Below are 16,709 nucleotides of genomic sequence, written 5' to 3' on the forward strand. Positions count from 1 at the left end.
AGGCTCGGGCCCCGGCAGGGAAGGGCCGCGGCCCTGGGCTCTGCTGAGGCTGCTGAGCTCCGGCCTGCCCTGTGCTGCAGCCCAACACATTGACAGCCATGGCCGTGCCCTGGGCCACCGCAGGCACCCGGGGCTACAGCTGAGGCTGCGCCTTCTCCCACTGAAGGGAGGCTGGCTCTGTTCCCTCGCAGGGCACAGCTTAGCTCCCAGCACCTTTGGGAACCTGCCTGCCGGGCAAGTGCTGGGGGGCAGAGTGTTCCAACCCTTCTCACTGGGAAGTGTGTCTGGTGATGTAGGGATTTCAAATTTTTTTCCCTCTAAATTTGTGTCCTGGCAGAGGGTTAAGTTTGGTTGCTCTCAGTAGGGCGCTTTTCTTCTTGGCAGTCAGTGGGGCTTCAATGCAGCCAGGGTTGAAGGAGGATCTCTGGCTGCTTGGGCCATGGTTGTGGGACACCTTGGCTTCATCCTTCCTTTGGCTGTTATTTGCACTGGTGCTTGTGCAGGCATTTTACAGTGAGTGGCTTCAGTTTGTTCCTCTTGGTACCAAAAACCGAGAATAAACCTCTTTAACACCACTGTAGTATTAAGAGGCAGGCCTTACTTTCTTGACTTGCTGGATGCACAGGCCATTGGCATCACAGGGCCTTCTTGGTGGGGTCTTCAGATACCCTGGTGGTCACTGGAGAAGGAAGCTGAATTTTCTGGGAAAAAGACAGTTTCCCATGGGTGGAAAAGAATAACCTCTCACTTCCCCATCCCTTTCTATACAAAGCGATACAGGCAAGTGCATTCATCTATCTCTATCTGCCTTGTCTATCTATCTATCTATCTATCTATCTATCTATCTATCTATCTATCTATCATCTATCATATTAATCTATTGTGGTGTTGCATTTCATTCAAATGGTATGCTCTATCTTGAAAATGTACCCCTCAAAAATGTATGATTTATTCCAACCTGTGTTCCTCCCCTGAAGTCCCATGAATCTGCAATCCCATTGGCCCAAATCTTATTTCGTGCCCACTTTGAATTTCCCTCTTAAGCTGTGCGAGGAAGATCAGATTCTCTCATGGCCCATCTCTCCCCTAGGCTCGCCCTCTCTCCCCCTTCCTTTTGCCTTTCCCCCTTCTCCCTCTGAAACCATGTTACACCTGGGGCTGGGGCCCCCAATAAACCCTCATCTAATCAGCACCCTCAGAAGCCGTGTGGAGTCTCCTTGCGTGCCTGCTGCTGCCAGCGAACTCACAGCCCAGGGGGCCCTCCGGGGACTCCCCGGGGAACCCCCCCCCCCCAAACAAACTGCTACAATCTATGAAATGTTTCTGTGATTTCCTTCTTGCTCGACATATGCAGGCTTGTTTAGATTGACTGTGAACCAAAATCCTGCAAAGCTGGAAAATGACTGGTGGCCATCACTCCGATTTCCTTAAAAGCCATTTTTCATTCTAATTTTTTCATCTATGGTGGCTGGTAAATACCTGTCTTCCTTAAGCTATGTGCTGGCAATACTGGAGGTAGAAAATAACATAATACTGCATAGTTTAGATACTTGATAGTTTCCTTGTGAAATTTTATGGCAGTATCTCCTGCCCCAAAACTAAAGCAGCAGGTCAGCTACTGAGCACAACTTACTGCATAGCTGCAGCTCATGTTTCTACAGTGGAAGTGGCTTTTTGTTTTTCTGCATGGGTATGAAACACTACCAATTGAAAGGCCGTTTACAGAGCAAAGAGCCTTGTTAACTGTTGCCTGGACTTTGGGAAGGTGGTAGCTGTTAGATCAATACCCAGTAAACTGCCGAAATTAATTTTTGTGACTACTCTCTTGTGATTTTGGCCTGGCTTCTTTAGGAGGTTCAATTTTCATTTAGAAATGGCACAGTGGAGCCAGTGCTGCCTCAGGACAGGTGGAGCTGGGTCAAATGGCTCATTGATTTTGATCTCAACAAAAAGCCACCTGAGCTCCTCATGACAGCAACCCCACGGACTGGAAATGGATCCATTAAAACTAACTCATCACAGAGCTTTTAACTCGAAGCTCTGACACATGGAGCTTGCTCAGTTCTGCCATGGAGGAAGGGAGTTTGAAGACAAAGAGGTTTAGCAAGGAGATCCATGTACAACAAAAGTGCTTCTATTTTAGCAAATGAAGTATCTTAGATGTGAAACTTCATCCGTACTCCAGTCTTATCCTTCCATTTACCCAAATTCTCTGTCTTAAATCCTTTGTCAGTAGGAAAATATGACAGGGAAGTGTAGATCCTCCTTTCCTTCTTGAGCTGGGCAGCTTGTAACCTTGTCTTCTCCGACAAACAGGAGCAGACAAATGGGAATTTTGTCATGAAACCATACTTGGGAAAGTTTGCCCTGTGTTTGTTTTTGTCCCAAAGTAACTGAGATTCATCGGAGTATTTACAAGCCCTAAAGGATGGATTTATTTTGCTTGCTAGAATTTTGATTTTTTTAGACCTTTTCTGCTGCAGAAGAGCCTGGCACTTGCAGAACTCTTACCCCATGCACTTCTCCAGTGCTTCTTGCAGAGAATCATGTGTTGTGAATGAAACTTTCACAGTTGACTTCTGCCTCCTTTCCTGCCACTGTTTTGTTCTTTTCCCATTTATAAGGACACAGGTGAACTAGAAATGTTGTGGTCAGATGTGCTCTGTGGCTGCTCTGTGCTCAGAGGAGCTCTCCTGGATGTACAGCTTAGCATCTCCCTCTTTAAAGGGCTGCCCGGCTTCCTCCTGTCCCATCTCGTGGGTCCATCTTTTCATTCCTTTTTAATTTAAAATACTTCCACAATTTAATATTAAATGCTAGGTAAAAAAATCCAGTGGCACTCCCAGATAGAAAAAAATATGTTGTGTGTAACCCAGAGGAGGAATTCTGCTGGCAAAGTGATGGCTTTCCACTGAAGTGGATCAAACAGGTGCTCAGTTGGATGCTGGTGCTGAAGTACTTTTCTCGTGGCTTGAGTGTCTCATGGCAACAGCCTGAGATTTTAATAGCAGAAAGAAGGGATTTCCTGCTAATTTTCCTCTGAGAACTGTCACCTGTACAATCTTTTCCAGCCTCATGTAGTCTGACCTGTAACTGCTCCAAAGCCTGGTTAATTTTTTTAATGCTTTTGAAATTTTTGGTCCCATTTGCAGAGAACAGGAGGGTGCTGGCTATTTTTTTTCAGGTGCAGTGTATTTTTACTGGGGGCGGGACTGGCTTTAGTTTTACCTTCCCAGCATCAGCTGCACTGATGCTGGGAAGTTACTCTCTCTTATTCCAGTTACTCTCCAGGCTGGTACGTGCAACCCCAGTGGCAGCAGTGGTAGATTGAACTGTGCCTGGGCTGGGTTGGGAGGGGAATAATCCTACTGCATCCATGATTTTCCCTCCTGGGCACCTGCAGCAGGCAGAGCTGTGCCCTCCCACTGAGGCTGCCTCAGCCAGGAATGCTTGCAAAATCCCCGTGCTCCTTTTGCACAGTTCTGTTTTTTCCCTGGCAGAAGCAGGGCTGGTATCTCCAGACCAGGGGACATGGTGACACTGGGTGTTGCCATGGAACGTGGTGACGCTGGGTGTTGCCATGGGACAGGTGAGTCCTTGAAGGCACACACTTGTCCCACTGAGCTTGGGGCCCCTATTTGGAGATCAGCTGCAGACGACTGGAAAAAAGAATGTGGCATCTCCCAGTTCAAACAAACAAACAAACCAGAAAACTTTATTTTGAGGGATGAGGGGGCCAAACAACAGGGGTGGGTGCTCGTCTGGTCCTGCCCTGGTTTTCAGGCCGACTGTAGGGCTTTTTATCTCGCAGCTGCCGCCGCAAGACGTGCCTCACACGAATTGGCCCGGATTGGGAGCGGGGCAAGATCCAGGGGGGTATGTATGGGGCTGTTTGTTTCCTGGATGACTGAGATTCCTGGGACAGCCTCAATGCCACCTGGCTGGTGGTACCAGCACTCTGGGCTGAACCATCCTCCAACCTGCGGCGCTTTGCCAGTGGGCTCTTGGGTGCCTGAGGCTCCGTGTCTCCCCGTGGGTGGCCTCGCTTCAGGCCCTGCTTTCGGCAGGGCAAGCTGCTGCTGGTGACCAGCCCCACGGCCTGGGACCACCCTGACACCTCCTGAGGGGTTGGACCATCCTCCAACCTGCGGCGCTTTGCCAGTGGGCTCTTGGGTGCCTGAGGCTCCGTGTCTCTCCGTGGGTGGCCTCGCTTCAGGCCCTGCTTTCGGCAGGGCAAGCTGCTGCTGCTGCTGGTGACCAGCCCCACGGCCTGGGACCGCCCTGACACCGCCTGAGGGGCGGTGCTGGGGCTGCTGGTCTCAGCACGCAGCAGTGGCACGCGGTTGAGCCGGATGCGTTTTCCTTTCTGGCTGCCCGAGTCTTGTGTTTGCTGTCTCCATGAACGGCGACGAGCCTGGTCCGGCCTGGCATGTCCGGAGAGGCAGCTGCCGCTCTCTGCGTCTGCCTCTGCCCGGTGACACGGTGTGCATTGGGGAGAGAGAGAGAGGGCAGGGGGAGTGAGCACCTTGTAGAGCTCAGGAAATGTCCCTGCAGCATTGTCCCCAAGGCCCTGCTGGCTGGCTAAAGGGCAGGGGAAGTGCCGGTGCCCACAGCCCAGCCTGGCTCCTCTGGCCCATGAGAGGAGGGCCTCTACTCTGGGGTGATTCTGTGGATCTCCTGTTTCCCCTTTCTGCTGCTCTTGGCCGCTCCCCCTCTGCCATCTGTGGGGAGGGAGACTTGGCTCTCACCTCGCTCCTTGCCAGGGGGACGCTTCTTAGCAGCGTTCTGCTGCACCATTGTGGGTACGGAGGAATGCCTGGACGGTCTGTGCCACAGCACTGCCGGCCTTTCTCCTCCTGACAAAGCCTTCCAATCCTTCCTTGAGTGAAGAGAGATGCCTCAGAGACACCAAAACTCGCTCAGCATCCTTGGGCAAGCTCCCTCTCGGGATCCTGTCCTCAGCTCTGAGTGCAATGTTGATGTACAGCAACGGTTATACCTCAGGCCTCCCTGGAGATGTGCCCGTGACCTCACAATCGGTGAGTTCTGCATGCCCCACTCCCCTCACTTGGGGACGGTGTCCTTGTGGGTGCTGGCTGGGACTTTGTCCATGTCAGGCATGGCTGTGGTGGGAAGAGGAGAAATGGGAACAGGTCCATCAACAGGTTTATGGGCTTGAGTAGGCTCAGGTCTTACTACAGGTCATCAGTGATGATTGTTCCCCCCACCACAGCACCCAGGGGACCTTGTAAAGTCTGAAGACTTTGCTTATTTTTAGGCCTCTCATGTTAAAAGAATTCCATGCTGGGCCTGTGTTACATAATTTTCTCAAAAAAATTGTCCAGTTAGACCAAGCTGAAAAGTAGTTCTTTTACTGTGGTAGGTTTAGGAAGGAACACAGATGTCGACTAAAAATCAGTCATTCCTAAGAAAGCGTAACTGTCATTATCAAAGAATTGTGGATGTTGAATAGCTTAAATGTACAAAATAACATGAAACTAAAGTTGAAGCAGGTTATTACTTACAGTCTAATTCAGAGCCCCTTGAAGTATGTCAAAAAGAAGCTTGGACTTCAGTGCTCTTTGCATCTGACTTAATTCCACAAATTGGAAACAATGTTTTGGTCAAGCTTTTTTTAATTTTTTTTAACAATTTAATATGTGTCAAAAACTCCTAAGGTTCACTACATTTGCCTATGGAGTATTTTTGATTTCCAGTGTTTTCTTATTCCCATGTTGGGTTGTTGTTGCTGGGTTTTTTGCCTTTTTTTAAATTTTATTTTCCAGTCTAAAATAAAAATCTGCTGTATTTAAGTTTTTGATCCTGTATGATAATGAAGACTAAACTATCCCATTTCAGTTACTTTTCAAAATAAATATGTGGATGAAAGTAGGTAAAATCTACTTAACAATATGATTATATTCACATGAGGGTCTGAAAAAAATAAGTACTTTTTTCTTATCTGTTAGCTCACATAATTAGTTGTTAGAGCACTCTTGGAAAAAGAGCTATGGGAGTAAAAGCAGTGGAGCTAAAAAAGTGCAGCTAATGTAAGGCAATGGTTGTAGTGCAAAGATGCCAGAGAATATAATAAAAAATATCTGTTGTGATCTAAATTTAGCATTATTAGAGTCTGGGGAAAACTATGGCTGAGAAGTCATTAGGGCAAGAACAAAGGTTAGTGCTGCAGAGAAGAGAGCTGATGCCAAGCTGAAGACACTGTTATTTACAGATGATTCAGATCTGCCTATCAGTTCAGAAAATTGCCCTCTAAAAATGGAAACCATCATCATATTAAACTTCACATGGAAACAAGAACCACAGCATGTGGACTGGCCTTTCTCCTCGTGTTGTCTATGTATAAATATCTATTTAGCAGTGGGCAACTGGGCTGCCTCTGTGTGGTGGGGATGATGGGGTAGTAGTTTGTGGAAGGTAGCTGGGACAAACTTTAGGAGAGGTAAAGGACAAGTACCCACAGCCAAAGAATATGGTCAATGAAACACTTGTGGTTTTGTCATGAAGAGTAAATTTTAAGGAATTAAACACTTGTGGTTTTACCATGAAGAGTAAATTTTCTTAGTGTAAAGTCATCTTTTTATCATAGACTGTTGAATTTTAAGCAGTGTATGTGGCTGTAATGCAGCTCTCAACGTCAACATTTTGGAAAATTTCAGAGTATGGTATGTCTTTTGGTCCATGGTTTTCATGTGCCTTCACTTGCTATGAGGGGTTTATCCAAACCCCAGGTTCAGATAGTATCCAGCTTGTTCCAGATATCCTGCACTTTTGTTTCATGGGCACATAGATAATAAAAAAGTTATCAGTTTCTTTATGCCTTTTAACTGTTGTTGTTAGCCAAGGACATGGTGTACATTTTTGTGAAAGCATTTTAAAACCAGATGAAATTGTTTTTAATTCAGAGGTTTTTCAGAAATATTTTCAATGATACACATTATAGCATACAATCAGTGCACTGGAATTTGGATTAACTTAAATAAGATCAAGTGAATATATCAGCAATCTTCCACAAAATAATTAAGAAGTAACTGTGTACTGCATATGACTTTTAAATATCTTTAAATATCTGATGACTATTGCAATTGTGTTGTGGTGCAGGGTTCATTTGGTTTCTTCCGTTTCCCCCTAAAGTTATAACGGTTCGGTCCTAGGGTTCCCCCCCCCCACCCCCCCTGGCAACCCCTCCTTTTGAGAGTGTCAGTTTTTTGTCTCCACCCCTGTTCCCCTGGTTACCCTCTGTCAATCCCTCCCTGAGTTCCTGTCCATCAGCCACTGTCCCCTTCCCTATTTCCAGAAAGTTCTCCCCTCCTCGGTGGGTGACTGGATCGGGAACAAGGGTCCCTCCCTGTCGCATTCCCTATTGGTGAGCCGGCATATTTGTCACGAGTTTGTTCCCTCCCAAGTTCTCTCTCATTGGTTGAAATGTTCTGTGTTCCGTCCCTTTCTAATCGGCTGTACCCCTGCCTCGTGGTCCCGACTCGGCTGGCGTTCCCTGGAGACATTAAAGCACTCTGGACTTTGCCCTGATTCGGGTCCCTCTTTTCTACTTCGCCTTCTTGCTGATCACTGCTGCCTCCTGCTGAGGCGCTGCCCGGACGCCCCCGGCGCATCTGGGCAGTGCCCCCCGGCTGTCAGCTGCTGTGCCACAGCTCGGCCGGTGCAGCCTCCTCCCCCGCCCGGGGGAGTAGAGAAAAACTCGGACAGCAACTCGGCACAATTGTACTTCAACTCGGATGAAACTTTGACAGATTTCAGTGCATGTTTTGCTTTTTTTTTTGATCTGGGCCAGAACTGTAGAGAAATGGAAGTCTGACCATGTGTGCACTTTGTGTGGAATGTATTGAGTGGTTGCAAACTTGTTTGAAGTCGTTGTTTTGGGGAACTAAATATATTTTTTTCCGTGTGTGTGAAAGTTACAGAAGAGTTACTGTCTAACACATAAAAATTCAAAGCTAGCCCTATAAATGGGTAAGAAATCACATGTCTCTCACAGCTTTCAAGAAGTGAACCTTTCTTTGGAAAAAGAGAACCAACAATAAGCTGTGCTTTTTATTAAAATTTCTTTTTATTTACTATCTCTCTCCATGTTTGTATACAATGTGTATAATTTAGTGGATTTTGTAGTCAAAACAATTGATATTGCCCCTATTTTCCTGCAGGTTTCTCTAAATATATATCCTCTTCAATGATTTTTTCCCTTTTAATAATCTTTATTTATGGTTCACATGAAAAACCAGCCACTGGGGAGTTGAGAACATGGTTTTTATTGTCTGGATGTTGTCAGTGATGGTGCACGGAAGCATAAAGGATCTTGAATTTTGTAAACCAAGGTAATTGTGCAGGAATCTTGATAACAAATTCTTGTTTTGACTAGTAAAGGATAGGTTATTAAATTCATCGTTGTAGTATCTAAAGCTTGCTCCAAAATGGGGTAATTTTTCATCTAAGGACCACTTTGAAGTACACTCTGCATGTTTTTTTTGAAGCATCCCTTAACAACAGAAAGTTACAGCTGGGATGATGTTTCACTGCTTTTTAAATAGATCCTCTATGCAAAACCTGAGGGCTGTAGTTGAGCTGAGCCCTGTTTTGCTTGGAACTTTTTTGCCCCCACAATTTCCCACAAAGTGAAGGTGGAGAAATTACTAACTTTTACTAAGAAAGATAATAGGTCTAATGGGCTCTTGTATATTATGGATTGATCAGTATACTCAAGCTGTAAAATTTTTGTATGAAAAATTAACAAGCACAGAACCTGTAGTCTGGACTCTGGAGGATACCGAACGGTTCCAAGACTTAAAGGCTCGATTGACGAAAACCCCAGTTTTGAGTCTGCCTAATTGAAGAAAACCATTTGATCTGTTTGTTAATGTTAATGAATGGATAGCATATGGAGTGATAACCCAAGGCTGGGGGGGAAGCAGGAAGCTGGTGGCTTATCTGTCAAAATTATTGGATGTGGTTGCAAGAGGGTGGCCAGCCTCTATTCAAGCTGTGGCAGCCACAGCTACCTTATTAGAAGACACTCCAAATCCTACATTAAATGGAAGGATTTCAGTACAGTACACACATCCCATTATTTGAGGACAGTGTTAAGCCAAAAACTCCTCAGTGGCTAACACACAGCTGAATCCTGAGGTATGAAATAACCCTGATGAATGTCAAGAATCTAGAGACTGTCACCTCAAAAGGTTGAAACCCTGCTCAATTCTTAACCGGGGAACCAAAAATGGAAAATTTAGATCATAATTGTATAGAGCTAATTGAGATGCAAACAAATGTAAGAGAAGAGCTAGAAGAAGACCCCTTACCATATGGAAGGATCCAGTATATAGATGGATCCTCCCAAACAGTAATGGGAAAATGGGCATCAGGATACGCCATTATTGAAGCAGAGGAAAACAAAGAAAAAGGGAAATTACCCTCAAATTGCTCTGCACAAACTGCGAGGTATATGCCCTAAAGAGAGGTTTTGATTTATTAGATGCTATAGGGACAATCTCCATGGATTCTCAATATGCCTTTGGGATAGCTCATACCTTTGGAAAAATCTGGCCAGAGAGGGCATACCTTAACTCAAAGGGGAAAAATCTGGCACATGAAAGTCTGATAGGGAAGCACTTGAATCCCTCAGAGGACCAAAAGAAATTGCCACAGTCCATATTAAAGGCTACTAAAAAGGGGATACCCCTGAAATCCAAGGAAACAAATTAGCAGACCGGGCAGCCAAAAAAGCAGCCTTTGAAATGCTGGACTCAGTCATAGTCCTAAGGGTAAAAAAAGACCAGGGGAAAATAAAGGAAGAGGGGGTTCCAGTTTTCAAGGACAAGGAGCTAAAAGAAATAGAGCAAATGGGAGCAGTAAAAACAGGGGATGGAAAGTGCTGGACCCCAGATGGATGATAAATATTCAACTGAATAATAACCAGGAAAGTGATGGAAGAGATATACCAATTAACTCACTGGGGAACACAATGAATATATGATCATTTCCTGAAATATTGCATGGGGACAGGAATATATGAAATGGCCAGATCCATCACAGGAGAATGTCTAACCTGCCAAAAAGTCAACAAAAAGGTAATGTGAAAAACAACTCCAGGAGGGAGGAAATTAGCCATAAGACCTTTCCAGAGTATTCAGGTTGATTTTACTGAATTAACTCCAGCCCCAGGGTATAAACACCTATTGGTCATACTTAACCACCTAACCCACTGGGTTGAAGTGTTCCCCACAAGAAACTCAAACTGTGACAAAAGTTCTCTTGGAAGAAATTCTTCTGAGATATGGGCTAGTAAATCTTATTGATTTGGACTGTGGCCCCACTTTACATCCAGTGTTCTGCAACAAGTCATCAGGGCCCTGGGAATAAAGTGGGAGTTACACACCCCTTGGCACTCTCAGAGTTCTGGGAAGGGCGAGAGGGTGAATCAAACCTTAAAGCATATCTTAACAAAATTGGTCTTAGAAACCCAATAGAACTGGGTCAAATGTTTACATCTAGCCCTATTACAAATAAGAACAAGAGCCAGAACAGATCTAGGGGTCTCTCCTTATGAAATGCTGCTTGGGCTGCCTTTCTTGCTTACCCTGTACAGTACCAGGGAACATCTAGAAGGGGGCATGACAATGCAAAAATACTTAGAAACAGTAACAGCAACCCTGGAAGAACTAAGGGAAAAGGGACACCTTCCCCAAACTTCCCCACTGAACTGTAAAATACGTAGTATTAACCCAGGAGACCGGGTATTGATTAAATCATGGAAAACCTCTCCACTCACTGCTCGCTTTGAGGGCCCCTTCCAGGTGCTGCTTACAACAAACACCGCAGGAAGAACAAAGGAGCGGGGGTGGACACATGCAAGTCCAGTGAAGGGTCCAGTACAACCCCCAAATGAGGCAAGCAAATGGACTATAGGCAGCAGAGAAAATAAAGACTTGAAATTGGTCCTGAGGAAAACAGCAAAAGAAGCGCAACCCTGAACACAACCCCCCACGGGAAGCATCTACATTGTTATCCTTAAATCCTTAAAGCTTGTTAATGTTTGTTATAGTACAAGGTCAAGTTTTGTTCAGCTAAGAATGACAATCAAAATAAGATCTCAGTTTCTGGTACTGTTCCATAGAGCACTCTCCTTGCAACCCTAATTGGGACCAAATTGAAGAAAGGGAGTCGGTACAATAAAGGTCATGGCAGAATGTCTCCAGAAGAAGGGAAAACCAGAAGTGGGAGGCAAGACTGGATTGGGAACTACCTCCAGGAAATACTCTCTGGGCACCGAGAAAACCCCTGTGGTTCGAGAGGTGAGGAGGCCAGCCCGTACCAGACTCCCACTCGTAGCAATGCTACTACTCACCCACTTTGGAGGAAGTGGAGGAAACACTTGTGAGAAGTGTTACTGTCCCTTGTATAGAGGAGATACAGTACGTGTACTCATCAGAGTACACACAGACATGAATCCCAAATGCATCGATCACTCCCAGTTAACAACCTGTAAAGAAGAAAATAAACTATATGGGCTGGCTAAAAATATTGCAAACCCAAGCCAGAGGATGTCAGGAGAGTGCCCTGTGAAAGAAAGATGGGTATGCTTTGAACAAGGAAGTGAAACCACAAGGAAAGTGATACATTCAAAGAGAAAGAAGTGCAGTTGAAAAGACAAAGGGATAGAGAGGGACAAATATACAGAAAGAATCTTTTTTATCAATATGGTACAAAAGAATTTAATTTGATTCATTGTTGAGGGTGCAGGGGGACACACTTAAGTGAAATTTGGCCATGGGACAGTATCAGTTTAGGTCCCCTAGACATTTTTAAATGGATTACATCAAGAAAAAGCACAGTGGTACCCAAAAGAAGGGAAGGTGAGTGGAAGCTTAAATCAACAACAACAGGGGAAGAGTTCAATAACATTAAAAAGTGTGTGCTGGATTGGCACGGCTAACAAATCAGCCATGGCATTGCCTTCTGCTAAAAAATCTGGAAGAGAAGAACGTGAGCGAATGTGCATTACAAAGTAAAGTTCTTGTCGAATGGAAAGAAGTAGGATTAACTTTTTAAGCAAACCGTATAACTGATCATCAGAAACTTCTTTCAGCAGACATCCTTCTGCTCTTTCCACCACACCTGCAACGTAAATTGAATCCGTTACTAAATTAAAAGGAAATGTGAATTTTGAAAAGACCCGTACAACTGCTGCTAACTCTGTAATCTGTGCAGAACCATCTACTTCCTCAATATCTGATTCCCATTTTTTTGTCTCTGAATTTTGCCAAGCAATCACAGACCTTTTAGACTTCCCAGAACCGTCTGTAAAAAACGTGATTGCCTCGAGGAGTGCATTACTTCTTAAAGGCTTATGAATTAATTTTAAAGATGAACTTAATAGCTCATGTTTGGGACAATTGACTGAAATTTTTCCTGCAAAATTTTCCAAAGCAAATTGCATGACTTCTGAATTTTGAATTAACCATTCTAAATAGATGGATGTGACAGGCAGAAAGATTTCTGCAAAATCTTTTCCTGCAAGTGAAAGCATTCGAGATCTAGCCTTGATAATCAATTGTGAAATAATTTCAGGGCAAGTTGTTATAGTTTTACCCAATTGACGAGACAGGAAAACCCACTCTAAGATTATCAGATGGTCCTTCTTCTCTAGATCCCACTGGAATATCAAACCATGAAGCTGTGGACTGTCTCCTAAAACTGCAAACAAAAAAGACAGGTTAGGATTATACCGATGAGCCTGGCACATCTGGATGGCTCTCATCACTTTGTCTTAAAGCATTTTGAGCTTCTTTGTTGAATTCTCACGGTGAGTTTAAGGCTGTGTCTCCTCTCAACAAATCTGCCAGAGGAGCCAAGTCCTGATTTGAAAGGCCTAGTAGTGGACGAAGCCAGTTCAGAGTCCCCACGAGCTGCTGCACTTCATTCAATGTCTTTGGATTTGTCCTTACCTGGAGTGGCTGCGGGGTTACCGTTTGTTCTGTCATCCTGTATCCTAAATATTTCCAGGGAGGAAGTGTCTGTATTTTTTCTTTCGCTACAGTGAGTCCTGCTTTCTCCACTGCTGAGATGACCTGATCTGTTGTCTCTTGCATTGATGTTTGGTCCTTGGCTGCTACTAAAATATCTTCCATGTAATGTAATATGAGAGAATTTGGATATTGTGCACGAACTGAGGAAAGTATTTTTGCAACATACCACTGGCATATACTCGGGGAATTTCTCATTCCTTCTGGTAGAGAAAGCCAATAATATCTTTTCAAGGGTGCTTGCTGATTTATGAATGGGATGGAAAATGCAAATCTTGGTGCATCATCTGGATGCAAGGGAATATTGAAAAAACAGTCTTTTAAATCAATAACACTTAATTTCCAATCTTTTGGAATCATAACAGGAGAGGGTAAACCTGGTTGTAAAGAACCCATTTCTTGAATCACTTCATTAACTTTTCTGAGATCCTGCAACAACCTCCACTTCCCACTGTTTGGCTTTTTGATTACAAAACCTGGGGTGTTCCAGGGACTAGTAGTTGGAGTTAAGTGACCTTTGTTTAACTGTTCCTGTACCAACTGCTCTAAAGCAGCAAGTTTCTCTTTGGGTAAGGGCCACTGGCTGACCCAGACGGGTGTATTAGATGTCCATGTCAGTTTTAAAGTGTTATGTCCATCAACAGCTTTTGTTAAAATCCAGTTTCTAACCTGAGACCCCATTGCGACAAAATGTCCCGGCCCCAAAGAACAATATCAGCTCCTACAACGAATGGTCTTGTGGTGGCAACACGACCTTCAGGCACCTCAAATGTGCCTGAGTGGGAGCTTCGAAAGCTCTCACAGTGACCACCAATAGCTGCCAGCTGAGCCAGCGCAGGTACCGTGGCCCAGTCCTGTGGCCATTCCGGTGTCAGATGCCGTCTGCTCCGGGATCTGTCAGGCCACTGAGGGTGATGGCTGCCCGAGGGGCTGCAGCACACAGGTGAGCTGAGGCCGCCCGCGGCTGATGAGCCTGGTCCAGGCCATGGCAGCTGTGCTGTTCTGGGACTCTGGTAGGAGGAAAGCTTGTGCTGTGGTCAGTCCTTTGGGTAAAAAGCATGGAGGGTCTGGACACAAAGCTAACACTGTAATTTCCTGTGAACAGGTGTCTGCAGGGACGATTTCACCAACTCCTACCTTGGTTGCTGCACAGAAGCCCAGCTCCCATAGCAGTGGTGAGCAGTGTGTCCCTGCTGACCCCTCTGGCTGAGCCCTGCTTTCTTGGGATCCATTCCTGGGAAATGGAACTACTTTCTCTTAAGGTCCTACGACAGGAGAGACCAAAGACATGGCAGACAAGAAATTCCAGGACCCATTAGAAATCATGTGGCAAATGCTGAAGGAATGTCTGCAGAGAAGACAAGGTGGGTGTATTTGTCCATTTCCCTCGTGCTTCCCCTGGGACTCAGCAGCCAGGGGCTTTGGCTGCACATCTGGACACGCCGTGCCCGGCACAGCAGGAAGGGATCCATGGCAGCCTCGCTGCCCCGCTGCTGCTTTCACGCCCTGCAGGGCTGTTTGCCAGCCTGGCCTGGCTGCAGCTTCTGCCCAGCCTCTGCAGGAAGGCATTTGGCATCAGCTGGCAGACAGCCCCAATTGTACCACAGTCCATGCCCACCCTCAGATGCCCTGCAAATTCCTTCTGTCCAGGCAGATCAGATGTTGGGGCTGTTTGGGGAAGGAAGCAGCCTTGGGTTGTCCCAAAATCCTGGGTGTTTTCTGATCCTTATGCATTCCTTTCACAAGTGATGCCTCCTGAAATTGTCCCCTTCCCCATTCCCAGTCAGGAATGTTTCCATCCGATCCATGTGTTTCTTTTCCATTCTCCAGAAATGAAAGGAGAGCCTGTGCAGATGGAAGCATTTGCCGGAGGAAGCAGTGGTTCCGTGCCAGCCTCTGCTGCAGGAAGGGAGGCCAGGCCAGGCACAGGCCCAGGAGGTAATTGCTGTGCCTCTGGGCCTGAGCCCTGCTGAGGCTTCAGCTGCCCTCTCTGCTGCTTGGCAGTGCGGGCACAGCCTGGACTAGAGCGGCACAGCCCAGGGGAATTATCCCGAGCAGGCTCAGGGCACTCGGGTACTGAGCAGTCCTGCTGGAGTCTCTCCATGGGAGACATGTCCTGAAACCTGGGAGTGACTGCACGGGGTGCCCACGGTGGGGAAAGGACAGAGGGGGAGAGCAAGGCTCCAGTGTGTCCTGAGAGGGCCTGGCTGTTTGCCCTTGGGATCTGGGGGAGGTGTCCCATCAGAAGGAGGGCAGGAGGGGAGAAGGAAGGGAGGGAGGGATAGCTGTGGCACTGCCTGCTGCAGTTTGCCCCCGTGCTTTAGGGAGGATTTCCTCTGTGTGTGAGGGAGAGAGTCCCAGGGCCCTGCGCTGCTCCAGCCACCCCTCTCAAGGGTGTTGCTGAGGGCAGGGACAGAGTGTGGGGAGTGACCAGGAGCCAGCCCAGAGCTCCCCAGGCCCCTGGGCAGCTTTGGCCATGTCTATTCCCATCTGGCTCCCACGGCCTTAGCCGACTCCCTTGCAGTGCCCAGTTCTCTGTGGCAGAAGGGGATCCCAGAATGCCACTGATATCGTTCTGTTCTCTGCTCCCTTCTAGACTGGAATCATGACTTTGATTTTTTGGAAGCCCTGCTGGAAAATGGCTTGAAATTCTTGGAGGATGCTGGAGGCTATTCCTCCGTGTGCCTTTCTTGACAGAAAATCAGGATCAATGCGACAAGAGCTCACTCATAAGCCATTTCCCTTAACATTATGTAAGGGCTGAAGGATTCTGAAAATCTTGCCCTGCTCCCTTCTGGAGCCCTGAGGGATCCCACAGGATCGCTGTCATTGGGAGGAAGGAGCATTTAGCTTTCAGTCTTCCTCCCGTGTGCAATGCCAGTGTGTCCTACCATGTGCTCTGTGCAGTCAAAGAGAAGAGCAGAGAGGGAAGGGGCCGGGCTGGGCCCAGGGCTGTGCCCCGGGGCTGAGCCTTGTGGGCAGCCTGAGGATCTCCTGCAGTGCCACAGGAGCTCTTCTGTCCTGCCTTTCTTTGCAGCTGAACCTGCCGGTGAAGGCCCCACATCCAGGACTGAGGCTCTGGGAGATGCTGAGGGTAGGTCAAGGCCTTTCCCCTGGGATAGCTGCCAGCTCAGAGCCCAAAGCTGGGCCAGGGAGGCAGCGCTGCAGGTGCCAGCACAGAACCATGCACGTGTGTGCCCTCGCTCTGCACGATCCCCTCACCGCTGCTGCGGCTCAGTGGTGCCCGTGCAGATCAGCAGAGATGGCAGAAGATTCTGTGGCTGTTGAGTTACAGGTGTGTCTGCAGGGAGGAGATTCATACGTACATTGGTGGTTATTGCCAACAAGGCCAGCCCCCATGGCAGGGGTGAGTAGTGTGTCCCTGCTGACCCCACAGGCTGAACCCTGCTTTTCTGGGATGCATTCCTGGGAAATGGAAATATTTTTCTCTAAGTTAATCCCAAGAGGAAGATGCAAGACACAACAGAGAAGATATCCCTGGAACCATCCAAACAGACGAGGCAAGTGCTGAAGAAAATGCTGCAGGGAGGACAAGGTGGGTGCATTTGCCTCATGCTTCCCCTGGGACTCAGCAGCCGGGGGCTTTGGCTGCACATCTGAACGCATGGTTCCCGGCACAGCGGGATGGCATCC

At 46.9% G+C, this 16,709-nt stretch overlaps 1 long non-coding RNA gene across 1 annotated transcript in view; it reads left to right on the plus strand.

The window, feature by feature from the left end:
• The window catches only part of LOC135307597 (uncharacterized), a 57,361-nt gene extending 42,377 nt beyond the window's left edge, over window positions 1-14,984 (plus strand). The window contains exons 3-4 of the long non-coding RNA XR_010368310.1: window positions 14,318-14,419; window positions 14,886-14,984. This is a non-coding gene — a long non-coding RNA (uncharacterized LOC135307597). The remainder of the gene's footprint in view (window positions 1-14,317; window positions 14,420-14,885) is intronic.
• Window positions 14,985-16,709: the final 1,725 nt, after the last annotated feature.

This window comes from Passer domesticus, chromosome 9 (assembly GCF_036417665.1).
Source record: "Passer domesticus isolate bPasDom1 chromosome 9, bPasDom1.hap1, whole genome shotgun sequence".
In the NCBI taxonomy this organism is placed as follows: Eukaryota; Metazoa; Chordata; class Aves; order Passeriformes; family Passeridae; genus Passer; species Passer domesticus.